At 39.1% G+C, this 13,345-nt stretch overlaps 1 protein-coding gene and 1 pseudogene across 3 annotated transcripts in view; both read right to left on the reverse strand.

The window, feature by feature from the left end:
• The window catches only part of GRM7 (glutamate metabotropic receptor 7), a 935,064-nt gene that overhangs the window by 495,061 nt on the left and 426,658 nt on the right, over positions 1-13,345 (reverse strand). The window lies entirely within an intron of this gene.
• On the reverse strand, positions 4,485-5,033 carry LOC133234934 (small ribosomal subunit protein eS10-like; annotated as a pseudogene).

The raw sequence follows: 13,345 nt of genomic DNA on the forward strand, positions 1-13,345 counted from the left end.
ATATATATTTATAATTGTTATATCTTCTTCTAGGATTGATCCTTTGATCATTATGTAGTGACCTTCTTTGTCTCTTTTCACAGCCTTTGTTTTAAAGTCTATTTCATCTGATATGAGTGTTGCTACTCCTGCTTTCTTTTGGTCCCTATTTGCATGGAAAATCTTTTTCCAGCCCTTCACTTTCAGTCTGTATGTGTCCCCTGTTTTGAGGTGGGTCTCTTGTAGACAACACATGTAGGGGTCTTGTTTTTGTATCCATTCAGCCATATTTAGGAATATATCTACCTAAAGAAACTAAAGACCTATATATAGAAAACTATAAAACACTGGTGAAAGAAATCAAAGAGGACACTAATAGATGGAGAAATATACCATGTTCATGGATTGGAAGAATCAGTATAGTGAAAATGAGTATACTACCCAAAGCAATTTATAGATTCAACGCAATCCCTATCAAGCTACCAACAATATTCTTCACAGAGCTAGAACAAATAATTTCACAATTTGTATGGAAATACAAAAAACCTCGAATAGCCAAAGCTATCTTGAGAAAGAAGAATGGAACTGGAGGAAGCAACCTGCCTGACTTCAGGCTCTACTACAAAGCCACAGTTATCAAGACAGTATGGTACTGGCACAAAGACAGAAATATAGATCAATGGAACAAAATAGAAAGCCCAGAGATAAATCCACGCACATATGGACACCTTATCTTTGACAAAGGAGGCAAGAATATACAATGGATTAAAGACAATCTCTTTAACAAGTGGTGCTGGGAAATCTGGTCAACCACTTGTAAAAGAATGAAACTAGACCACTTTCTAACACCATACACAAAAATAAACTCAAAATGGATTAAAGATCTAAATGTAAGACCAGAAACTATAAAACTCCTAGAGGAGAACATAGGCAAAACACTCTCTGACATACATCACAGCAGGATCCTCTATGACCCACCTCCCAGAATATTGGAAATAAAATCAAAAATAAATAAATGGGACCTAATTAACCTTAAAACCTTCTGCACATCAAAGGAAACTATTAGCAAGGTGAAAAGACAGCCTTCAGAATGGGAGAAAATAATAGCAAATGAAGCAACTGACAAACAACTAATCTCAAAAATATACAAGCAACTCCTACAGCTCAACTCCAGAAAAATAAATGACCCAATCAAAAAATGGGCCAAAGAACTAAATAGACATTTCTCCAAAGAAGACATACAGATGGCTAACAAACACATGAAAAGATGCTCAACATCACTCATTATCAGAGAAATGCAAATCAAAACCACTATGAGGTACCATTTCACACCAGTCAGAATGGCTGCGATCCAAAAGTCTACAAATAATAAATGCTGGAGAGGGTGTGGAGAAAAGGGAACCCTCTTACACTGTTGGTGGGAATGCAAACTAGTACAGCCACTATGGAGAACAGTGTGGAGATTCCTTAAAAAACTGGAAATAGAACTGCCTTATGATCCAGCAATCCCACTGCTGGGCATATACACTGAAGAAACCAGAAGGGAAAGAGACACGTGTACCCCAATGTTCATCGCAGCACTGTTTATAATAGCCAGGACATGGAAGCAACCTAGATGTCCATCAGCAGATGAATGGATAAGAAAACAGTGGTACATATACACAATGGAGTATTACTCAGCCATTAAAAAGAATACATTTGAATCAGTTCTAATGAGGTGGATGAAACTGGAGCCTATTATGCAGAGTGAAGTAAGCCAGAAGGAAAAACATAAATACAGTATACTAATGCATATATATGGAATTTAGAAAGATGGTAACAATAACCCGGTGTACGAGACAGCAAAAGAGACACTGATGTATAGAACAGTCTTATGGACTCTGTGGGAGAGGGAGAGGGTGGGAAGATTTGGGAGAATGACATTGAAACATGTAAAATATCATGTAAGAAACGAGTTGCCAGTCCAGGTTCGATGCACGATACTGGATGCTTGGGGCTGGTGCACTGGGACGACCCAGAGGGATGGTATGGGGAGGGAGGAGGGAGGAGGGTTCAGGATGGAGAACACATGTGTACCTGTGGCGGATTCATTTTGATATTTGGCAAAACTAATACAATTATGTAAAGTTTAAAAATAAAATAAAATTTAAAAAAAAAGAAATCAAAATGCTATTCAATAACAACTGAAATGCAAATATTAAAAAGACAAGATATCAAAGAAAAAAGTGTCCTCACAATAATATATTACATAGACTTCTTAATATCTTGAAAAATCATAAATTACTACTTTGTCTTATAATAGCCTAGGGAAAAAAAGAGATTCAAATATAACATATATGTATCACAATCATTTTTCTTAGCTAGTAACTATAAAAAATGCAAAACATGCCAATATCTTCCTGTCCATTTTCTTTCCTCTTCATCTTATTCTCTCTCAACTTATTCCTTTTTAACGTCTTATTAAAGGAAAACCATAATAACATAGACAATGCAATGAAAATATTTAAAATGTATAGGAGCAACTATTTCTTCTTAATGAATAGATATAGATCCAGACAGCTAGATTCATACCATTTTAACATTTACCCCAGGCCACTACTGACTGTTTCAGAATATCCATTCTGATCAAATGTGGCCAATAAGAGATACTCATCTTTTACAAAATAATGTGGATAGTAAATAGAAATAGATTCTGTTTTAAATGGTCATGGCAAAATAAAGCACTGGAAATCTCCTTCTAGCTCACACTTTTGTTCTGTTAGAAAACTGTCTGGTTCATGAAACCTAACATTCCAGAAGATAGGGTGGCAAGCCAAAGACTTTATGTGGGAGAAAACATGAGGACAAAATTGCACTCTAGGTTGTAATGGTTCCTTTTATGTGTCAAATTGACTGGGCCCTGGGGTGCCGAGATTAAATATTATAATACACACACACGTGCACATGTGCACTGCTTGTGTCTATATATTCACTGAAGCCCAAGCAATGAGAGTTTGATCACGTGGTAGATTAAGCATCCTTCCTTTGACTGGACTGACGACGAATTGTAATATTGTTTTTCATTGGTTCAAGTTCAAACCAAACAACCCTCATAACAAAACCTAACTGTAAGCTAAGCTGGCAAGGCGCTGCATTTTTTTAAGGGAGCAGGACCCTATGGCCCTTGCCCCTCATCATGTCCTCTGCCTGCCTTTTGTCTGTGGAAAACTTTAGTGGAAGAATAAGTTTAATCAGAGAAGAGAGAAATGCAGGAAAAAAGGAAAACAGTGAAAGGAGACTCAATAATAATGTAGTCATTAAGCCTGGTCAAGGACCTTTAATTCTTTCTCAGGGTTACAGATAATATTCTGAGGCACATCCTTTGAGCTATCTTACAGATACTAAAACACCAGGGGGAGAACTTAACTACATGATGACCAGAGTGCACCCAGGACATGAGCTGCCACAATTCTGAGATTCGTCCTCAGACAAATGCTGACTGTGAGGCCTCTGCTTGTAACATGCGCTCCCCCCCTTCCCCCCTCCCCCGCTCTATAAAAGCTCTTGCCCACTGGTTGCCAGTGCAGGGGCTTGAGTGTTGGTTTTTGGACAAATGTCTGCCCCTCCTCGCCTAGTTGCCTGCATCTGAAATAAAGCAAACTTTCCTTGCCATCAACCTAGCCTGTTTATTGGCTTTTGAGCAGAGAGCAGCCAAATCCCACACTCCTTTTGGCAACACTTTTACAATAAACCAATGATCCTTGAGCATAACGACAATATTACAACAATAATAACATATGACACATTACTATACCAACGAAGTATTTTTCTATACTTTATACTGTATATGTGGTTCTTGCTGTACAATCAAAAAAAAAAAAGTCAAAAATACTTAGGCATTTATAAATCAAAAGGGCTAGGGCTAGATTTCAGTGGGTCAAAAAGATGAGTAACTGATCATGTGGCCTCATTTTTGGTTTGAGCTAGTATGAAATATAACCCATAAAGAACTTGACAATTAGAACTCTAAGGGTATATTCTAGCCCTGTATCTTAGCAATTGATCCAGCAGCAATTTTCATCTCAGATAGTTATGAAGCATGCACTAAGTCCTTCGTCAGACCAGGAGTCGGAGTACATTAAAGACTAAGTCTAGCATACAAAGAGGCTCCCACCTAGGGGAGCCTGACACAGGATATTCTTTTAGAAGTGCATCTTGGCAGGGAATCAAGGGAAAAAACAAACAAATTAGCCTTTTGTAATTAACTGTGTTGGGATGGAAGTCACACTTTTGTAAGGGAGATACTAAAATTTAGAGGTTGTTCATTTTCTCTTATATCAAGGCAATGTGTTTACAATAAAGAGAAGCATTTTTATACATGTATTTCATTAAAGAGGTAGTGGTTAAAACGAGAAATTTAATAGTGCATCATCTTCTGCAATCACCTAAAACATGCCCTCCAATACAGTCCTACGACATAAGGTTACATTCTCAGTGGCAACTCATGGGAAGTTTAGATCAAACTCTTTTTTTTTTTTTTCCTGGCTACAGGTTTATTCAACACAAAACAATCCCTTTCAACTTTACTGAGGTGGCTGACCACGTCCTCAACCAAATCCACCTCTAAACTGGAATTCAGTTGCTGACCCAACCCCAGTCTTGGGTTTCTTGTCGGTATCAGGGGGCATGGTGCTTTGCAGGTGTCTCTATTGACTTCCCCTTGTATGAGTCTTGCAGGATGTTCTCCCTCCAGACCTTTGGGCCATGGCCAGCCAGTCTCAGGACCGCTGTGGTGCAGGGTGGCAGGCACAACCTCAGGGGGGCAGGTGGAGGTAATTGCGGAGATACTGGATGCCCTCGGTGAGCTACCAGTAGAAGTGTCTCCAGGCAAACTGTTCCTTCACATGGCCTTGTGATTTAAAAGACTACATGGCTTTCATGACATGAAGACTGGGCATGTTCTTGTCTGCCAGTTCGGGGTGCTTAGGCATGTGGATATCCGTCTTGGTCACCATTACCCTCTCCTTAAAAAGAAGTTCATAAATGGCAATCTGGTTCTTCTTGGGCACCAACATTGTGATGACTGCTGTGTCCGGGGCCGGAGCTTGAAAGGACTAGGTCAAACTCATGATCTCCAGTTAGTGTATCAGAAGGTTGCATCATTCTAGCCGTAGTTACTCAAGTGGAAATTGATTATGTGTGTTCTCTGGCCTATGTCATTTGGAAGTTGAGACTCCAAATGAGTTGCTTTACATTATAAAATAATGTAAAAATGTCTGAGAATATGAGAGGAAGAAGAGAAAAGGTCATGGAGGGGAGAGAGGAAAGAGGTGGGGGAGAAGGATCAAAAAGATGACAGTGGGGAAATAAGATGAAGCTGGGGTGTAAGAATAATGATTGTATCATAACCAGGCAGAGATGGCTTTCTTCCATAAAATGTGTATATGATTTAAAGCTCTCTATGTCTGTCTTCTCCATGAATCTGTCACAATATTTAAGAGTTCTGCTTCCTTAATTCTTTTAGATGGGGCTGAGAAAGACCCTGTTAAAACAGGAACACAGATCTCTCAGGAAGGATACATGAAGCAGTTATCAGCTGCCAAGAGTGCAGCACAAATGTGGTAAGATTCGAAAGGCACTCAGCCAAGACGGCCCTGAAAACAAAGGCAGCAACTAGCTCAAGAGGCTTTGTATTTTTGTTTTGTTTTGTTTTAATACTAATACAGGGTAGACTGAGGATGCATTTAGGCTGATAAGAGTGTTTCTTGAATTTGGAAGTGTGGTCCTCTGTACTGCTCAGCTGGGGATTTTAATATAGTGTGATTCCGATTCGGGGAGCCCAGGGTAAGGTCTGAGATTCTGAATTTCTAACAAATACCAGGTGATGAGGAAGCTGTGAAGCTCCAAGGATAAAGAACATGCAACTTGGAGAGGGAACCATTTTTAAACCAAGCTGAGGTGTCACAGCTTATCTCTGAATAGATAAGAAGCCATGTAATAAACTGAGAATTGGAAAAAAGTAACTCAAAGAAAATGAGGACGTGCTGAGAAAAACTGATGTCTTAAGATGACTGCTTCTTAAGCATTCATGTTTATCCACCAATGTCTTTTTTGTCCATACTTCAGTACACACACTAAAGATACTATGGTCCCCAAAAGACCATCTTTGATCACAAGAGGCACAGTCTAGCTAAATGCCAGTGGAGAGCTAATTCAGTTTTCAAACCTTCAACGAAGAAATCACAACAAGTTAAGATTTAACGCAGCGGTTCTGAGCTTATGGTCCCATATAAGCAACATCAGCATCACACAGGAATTTGTCAGTGATGCAACTTTTTCTGGCTTTATCCCACATCTACTGGATCTGAAAATCTTGGGGTGGGACCCAGGGGTATGCACATTAAAAGCCTTTCAGGTGATTCCTAGGCATGCTAAAGTTTGTGAAATATTAGCCTAAAGGAAGGGTAGGAGTTAATCTGCAAAAGACCAAGTGGAGGGGAGGGAAGGTTCGAAAGAAAGAGGGGAGATGTTTCACAGCAATAGGACTTGGATCAGGAAAGAGCAGCCCAAAGGCTGATTTTGCTCTTATCCCTTTAGGCAGCAGCAAACTCAACTTTATTTTGAGAAGGAGAAGCAGGTCTTCTTCATGCGTTTTCATCATCAGCCTGGTCCCTAAATGCCTTTGGTTTTGCAACTTTGGCTAACTCATCACAGGAGAAACAGTTGAGAAATGGTACTCAACTCTTTAGGGAAGTAGTTCTCAGCCTGCTCACATATTACAAGTACCCTAGGAGCTCTAAACAGATGCAGGAGGTGAACAGAGAACAATTAAACTCGATATGTGGGGCTGGGTCCAGGCATCAGGTTTTTCTAAAGCTCCTCAGATGGTTCTAATGAGCAGCAAGGGTTGACTGATGCACCATTTAGTTTGAAAGAATGAGTCAGCAAAGTTATGCTTCTGGTAGAATATCTTTGCTGTTGCTTAAGGCAAGAAACAAAAGAAGAGGGTGGCTGACAATGAGATAGCTAGATAGCTTCACTGACTCAATTGACATGAATTTGACCAAACTCTAGGAGATAGTGAAGGACAGAGGAGCCTGGCAGGCTTGCAGTCCATGGGGTCGCGAAGAGTAGGACAAGACTGAGCAACTGAATAACAACAAAAAGGCAAAAAAGAATACAGGAGTGCCCATTTCGGCTTTCTTGTTCAGGTCCTATCTTTTCACACTGGGAAAAGTTTTCTGTTAAACTGTAGGTGTATCTTCATGAGCAAAATGAATCATGGATCCCACCATACAACTGTAGTATAAACCATATGCTTCCATGGAAGACAGCCTAGTTCAGAGAACATCCTTCCTTCTAGGTCATCTGCTTCTGATTATACAGGGGTTTTGTGCTTTCATTTCTTTTGAGATAGGTCACAATCTCAAACTGTAGATAACTGATGGCAATAGGAAATAATAATCTAGTCCAAAGACATGCGAATATATGGAAGCTTTACCTGCTGGAAGTTTTATTGACTACCCCTCCCCCTAGTCAATTTTGAATCCATGTGCAAGTGTGTTTCAGTATTCCTAATCTCTAAATGTGTCTGTTCTTTGGTTCTCTTCTGAACTGGCTGTAACATCACCCAGGGTCCTCTGTTAATACTTAAATAAAAACTTCAATGGGCTCATTTTAAATCTGTATGAGACTCATGATTTCACCATTATTGCAGGATTATATTTAAACACGACTGACTCTAAATTAGGGGTGAAAACATTTGAGAGACATGGGATCATGAGGAGTCTCTATGGGGTCCAATGGAAAGCCTCAAGGGGTATTTATAACCAACGGGCCAGTGTCTATTCCTTTCTTTCCCAGACTCTGCAAAACTAAGCTCTCATAACAATACAATTTTAACCCCTTGCCTCTGGATTTCTCATTAGAATATCAACTGATACAATTTTCTCATTAACCCATTCTACACTTTTAACATTTCAAGGCGTTGTGGTAACAGCATGATTTCATTATGGGAGACAGAATATTCTTTCTGAATTTTTTTGCTAATAGAGAAAGAAAAACAACAAGGAAAACTTCAGTTTTCTTGTCTCCTTGCTAACCAAAGGTAGTGAGGTGGGCCTAATCAATAGTTGCCAAAATCAATGTGGGCCTTTTAAGTTCCTATAACCAGTATAAATCAGTGCATTTCAGTTTTCCACAAAGAAGCAATTTCCAACATTATTCTTTTTTTTTCCCTCAAAAAAAGGAAAAAATACAATTAACAAATTTCAGAGCACAATAAGTGTTATGAGTTTCCCTGAAACAACAGACAAAAGCACCAGAGAACAATACCCAATTTCAGCAAATATCTCCCCTCTGTTTGGAAAACTACCAACTGCTATTACAAAACTAATTAAATGGCCAGTTAAGACACTAAACGGGCCTCATACAATTCCAAAGTCAAAGGATCAGTTCAGGGGATGTAAAATAAGCTCAAGTTACATATGGATATTGAATAAAGCTTATTTTCAGAAGAGTTAGTTACCTCTGTTGAAGAAAAAGTGAATTATTCAAGTTTAAAAAGCGAATGTGGTTTTATGATTGGAGGTTCAAGTACATTCAGCAACTTGAAAGTGATACAATGCATGGTTTCTGTTTAGACTGTCATAAAATAGATACATTTTTCTGGGTTTCAGAGTTCATGCCAAAAATCCTGAGCTGAATATTTTCTGCTGGATTGAAAAAATAGAATAAAATAGAAATCATTTTGTTTGGTAAAAAAAAAATAAGTAAGTAGGCACATTGTTTTCCTTACATAAGGTTTTCAAGGGTGAGTAATAACAATGTTCAAGCATTTCTAATTCACAGAGATTTGTTTGTTGCATGTAATTTCTGGGTGCAACTCTGGTCACACACAAACAATCCTTTCTGATGTCACTTGGGCTTCCTTGCAAAAAGCAATTTCCAGCAGCCTCTGTCCCCAATGAGAAACTCCATGTTCCATGACATGGTTTTATTGTTCAAGACCAGTTCTTGTAATTTCATGCAGTAATTTAGGTGATTGTCAAGCATGGTGTATTCAAACTAAATGCTTTCTTTTGAAAAGTAACACTTTGCTGTACTGAATTTTTCAATTTTTAGCCAGAAAAAAGTGAGTTTTAATAGCACTGCCTTTAACTTGTATTTTAGATTTGGTTTTTCCTCTTGAACAACAGACTAGTATTTTTCATTCTTCTAGTGTATTATTATACCAATCACACCTTCCTTTGGTCATTTCATCATGGTGAGATATATCAGAGCTTCCTTCTCTCCCCACTCCCGTCTCTTTTTCTTTTCTATTTTTTAGAACCATTTTTAACTTTTCACTTCATTGTTGTGGAGACAAAGGGCTCAGAGGGTTACCCAGTGGCCCTGGAGTCAGGATGGAAACAATGCCCCATACATGGCACTCACCACTGTCTAGCTCAGGGGGTCCTAAAGCAACATCAGATGGCCAAATACCCTTACCTGTAACCTCACCTGGCCTCCCAGAGCATTTCTTAGGCTCCAAAATCACTGTGGACAGTGACTGTAGACATGAAATTAAAAGATGGATAACATGTGAATAATAATAATAATATCCATCTAACAGGATTATCATCTAACAGGAGTATGTCAAGGCTGTATATTGTCACCCTACTTATTTAACTTATATGCAGAATACATCATGAGAAATGCTGGGCTAGATGAAGCACAAGCTGGAATCAAGATTGCTGGGAGAAATATCAATAACCTCAGATATGCAAATGACACCACACTTACGGCAGAAAGTGAAGAAAAACTAAAAAGACTCTTGATGAAAGTAAAAGAGGAGAGTGAAAAAGCTGGCTTAAAGCTCAACATTCAGAACACTAAGATCATGGCAAATAGACGGGGGCAACAGTGGAAACTGGCAGACTTTATTTTTTGGGCTCCAAAATCACTGCAGATGATGACTGCAGCTATGAAATTAAAAGAAGTTTACTCCTTGGAAGAAAAGTCATGAGCAACCTAGAAAGCATATTAAAAAGCAGAGACATTACTTTGCCAACAAAGGTCTGTCTAGTCAAAGCTGTGGTTTTTCCAGTGGTCATGTATGGACGTGAGAGTTGAACTGTAAAGAAAGCTGAGCACCGAAGAATTGATGCTTTTGAACTGTGGTATTGGAGAAGACTCTTGAGAGTCCTTTGGACTGCAAGGAGATCAAACCAGTCAATCCTAAAGGAAATCAGTCCTGAATATTCAATGGAAGGACTGATGTTGAAGCTGAAACTCCAATACTTTGGCCACCTGATGTGAAGAACTGACTCATTTGAAAAGACCTTGATGCTGGGAAAAATTGAAGGCGGGAGGAGAAGGGGATGACAGAGGATGGGATGGTTGGATGGCATCACCAACACAATGGACATGAGTTTGAGTAAACGCCGGGAGTTGGTGATGGACAGGGAGGCCTGGCGTGCTGCAGTCCATGGGGTCACAAAGAGTTGGACATGACTGAGTGACTGAACTGAACAGAATTATTATGAGTTATGATTGTAGAAGAGTCTGGCAGATTATAAACATTGTTTCTATTTTTTAATAAGTAAATCACAAATAGACTGTTGTTGTTTAGTCACTAAGTTATGTCTGACTCTTATGACCCCATCTGGAATGTAGCCCGCCAGGCTGCTCTGTCCATGGGTTTTCCCAGGCAAGAATACTGGAGTGGGTTACCGTTTCTTTCTCCAGAATCATATAGGTACTTCCTTTAAAGGTCTGCCCTTAATTTAACCTGAAGTCAATTGAAAAATTCAGACTAAAATGGTTTCCATTCCAAACAGAAATAGCTAGGGTGTTATATCCTAGTACAAAGGCAGCTGGGCTGTATCATTTCTGACCCCCTATCTAGCATAGGATTTATGTGAATGTGGCCTGAGTTCTTGGGAAAGAATTCACAAATACCCAACTGCCCATTCACCTGGAAAAGAAAAGGTGCCTGCTGAGACGCATACCAGTGATTTGAAAATTAAATTTGAACAACTGTCTCTTCACCAGTCACTACATGAATATTCTCAATACATACTGGGAAAAATACATACAGATCCAACAAAAAGCAAAAAAAAAAAAAATTAACTCTTCACTAATAATCAAGTAAACATTTAGTGACTCTTAATTCACTGGCAGGTTTAATGCAAGCTGCCTTAAATACATTCACCACTTTGGGCTACCTTTACTTGACAGTCAGGGAACTGAGCCCCAGAGAGTGACTCTAATATGTTTTGACACATCTAGTGCCAAGAGCTTTTCATTTATTCACACACTTCGTAATCCTCAGTTTATAGAGCTGTGCACCCAACTCCAAGAAGTCACTGAGCTAGAAGCTAGCAGAGTCTGGATTTTAGTCTCAGAGACTCCACTGCTTATGGTACCCATAATCAGAGTAGACCCTTAGCCCCAGCCTTTGGGATGCAGAGAACAAGATGCAGCCTCTCTTCATGGAGACTCAGTTCATCTCCAAGTCTCACCTCTCCATCGGCAAAATGAGAGGAGCATGGTGGAGCATCTCAAGGGGCTTTTGTGCGGTTAACGTTCTGTGACTGCTGAAAATCAGAACTGCTGACCAGAGCCCTCCGCACAAAAAACAGTGAAGGATCAGTGCTGTTGACTACCTCCAATGACCACTTCCCTGTAGATTTCCAGTCACAACCTTTCTCCAGGATTCCCCCTTCATTTCTTTTTTTTTTTTTCCCCCTTCATTTCTAACATCCTATGAAGCATAAGGCTCCTCCATGTGGCTTGGGTGTTTCCAAGACCTCTGTTTCACAAATAAAGTAACATTCTTTAAAAAGTGCAAAATGTATCAAGCAAGCAAGGTGGGCTTTAGAATTCCAATTAAGCAGTGCCTGCTGCTATCCAAATGCTCTAGCAGAAAAGAGGTAAAAAAAGAGACTCCAAATGAGTGGATGAAGAGCTGTGACCACAAATGGATCATTTACACTGTCAGCTTTGTCTGCTCTATCTGGCTCCAGCCTAGCAAAGACCAGTGCCAATACTATTTATCTGGAACCTGCTGCAGGACACACTCATTCATTTCCACACATACCCTAAGTGAGTCTGGTAAAGTACTTTTACAAAACCCTTGGGGATTTCAGTCTTCACCTTGGATTACCATATTTCCATATCTTTATTTTCTGCTCTCTCAGCACCTGTGTCCATGATCCAGACTCTCCTTACCCCTCAATGACCCTTTTGTCATATTCCTTTCCTTCTGATTCTTTCTAAGCTCTTAGAGTAGCAACAAAACACTCAATGTACAACACAGATTTCCTTGAATAAAATAGGAGGATACAAGGAATGATGGCAAACATCCCTAGTCTTAGAGTATATAAAGGGGTAAACTAGGAATTCACAGCCTAAGCTTAGGCTGCATGAGTTTTTTGTTTATACTTTGTCTTCACAGATTCAAATTAGTGGTCACAAAGTCAAAAACTGGAATGTTCTTGGAAAAATCTGGATTTACGGTTCTTCCTCGAGAATGAGAGGACTTAGCCAATGGGTCCCTTTGTCCAAGGGTGAACAGGAGTTTCATTTCTAACAAGGATGTGGACCCTCCAGTTGCCCTTGTTCATACTATTTCCCATTGCTTTCATTCTTTGTCTGCTTTTCTTGGCAGTATTATCTATTTTGATTCTAGGCCTTTAGGTTTTTGAATTTTTGCATAAAGCCTACTTTCTTAACCTGATCACCTGTTTCTTGGTCCTCTACACTCCAGGTTTAAGCATGCTTCTTTCCAACCTTCAATGATGCTAGAAAACACAACACAAATGGATTGAATAGAGAGAGCTAGCTAAGAAACTGGGAAGTGCAAAGACAAAGAAAGAGAATAAGCTGGCAAGGAAATACTGTGTTAAATAATGGTTTAACAAAATTAAGTAAATAAAAGTGGTTAAATAACGGGCTTTGAATCAGGCCACCATGTCACTCACTGCACGTGCCTGAATACTATATTTTCTGGGCCTGAGTAGCCTCAACTGGAAAAATATATGATGCAAATGTGCACTACCTCACTTTTAGGGATAAACTGTAAGGGTTAAATAAAAGGTTTTGCACAACACTCAATACATGGATGACTCAATCACCAGAAACTAAAAAATGCAGAAGAGCAAGAAGGTAGCTGGATAATAGTCCCTGTGATTTCCTATGAGAAGTCACTCAATTACAAAAAAGAAGAGGGGAAGGAATGAAATTTTGTAGAGTATAAACTTTTTTTTAATTTTATTTTTTAATTTATTATCATTATTATTATTATTATTATTTTACTTTACAATATTGTATTGGTTTTGCCATACATCTGGAAATCCCTTGTATGGGTCAATGAAAGACACTTAAAAGATCACAGAACTGTGAT

This window comes from Bos javanicus, chromosome 22, assembly GCF_032452875.1.
Source record: "Bos javanicus breed banteng chromosome 22, ARS-OSU_banteng_1.0, whole genome shotgun sequence".
NCBI classification, from domain to species: domain Eukaryota; kingdom Metazoa; phylum Chordata; class Mammalia; order Artiodactyla; family Bovidae; genus Bos; species Bos javanicus.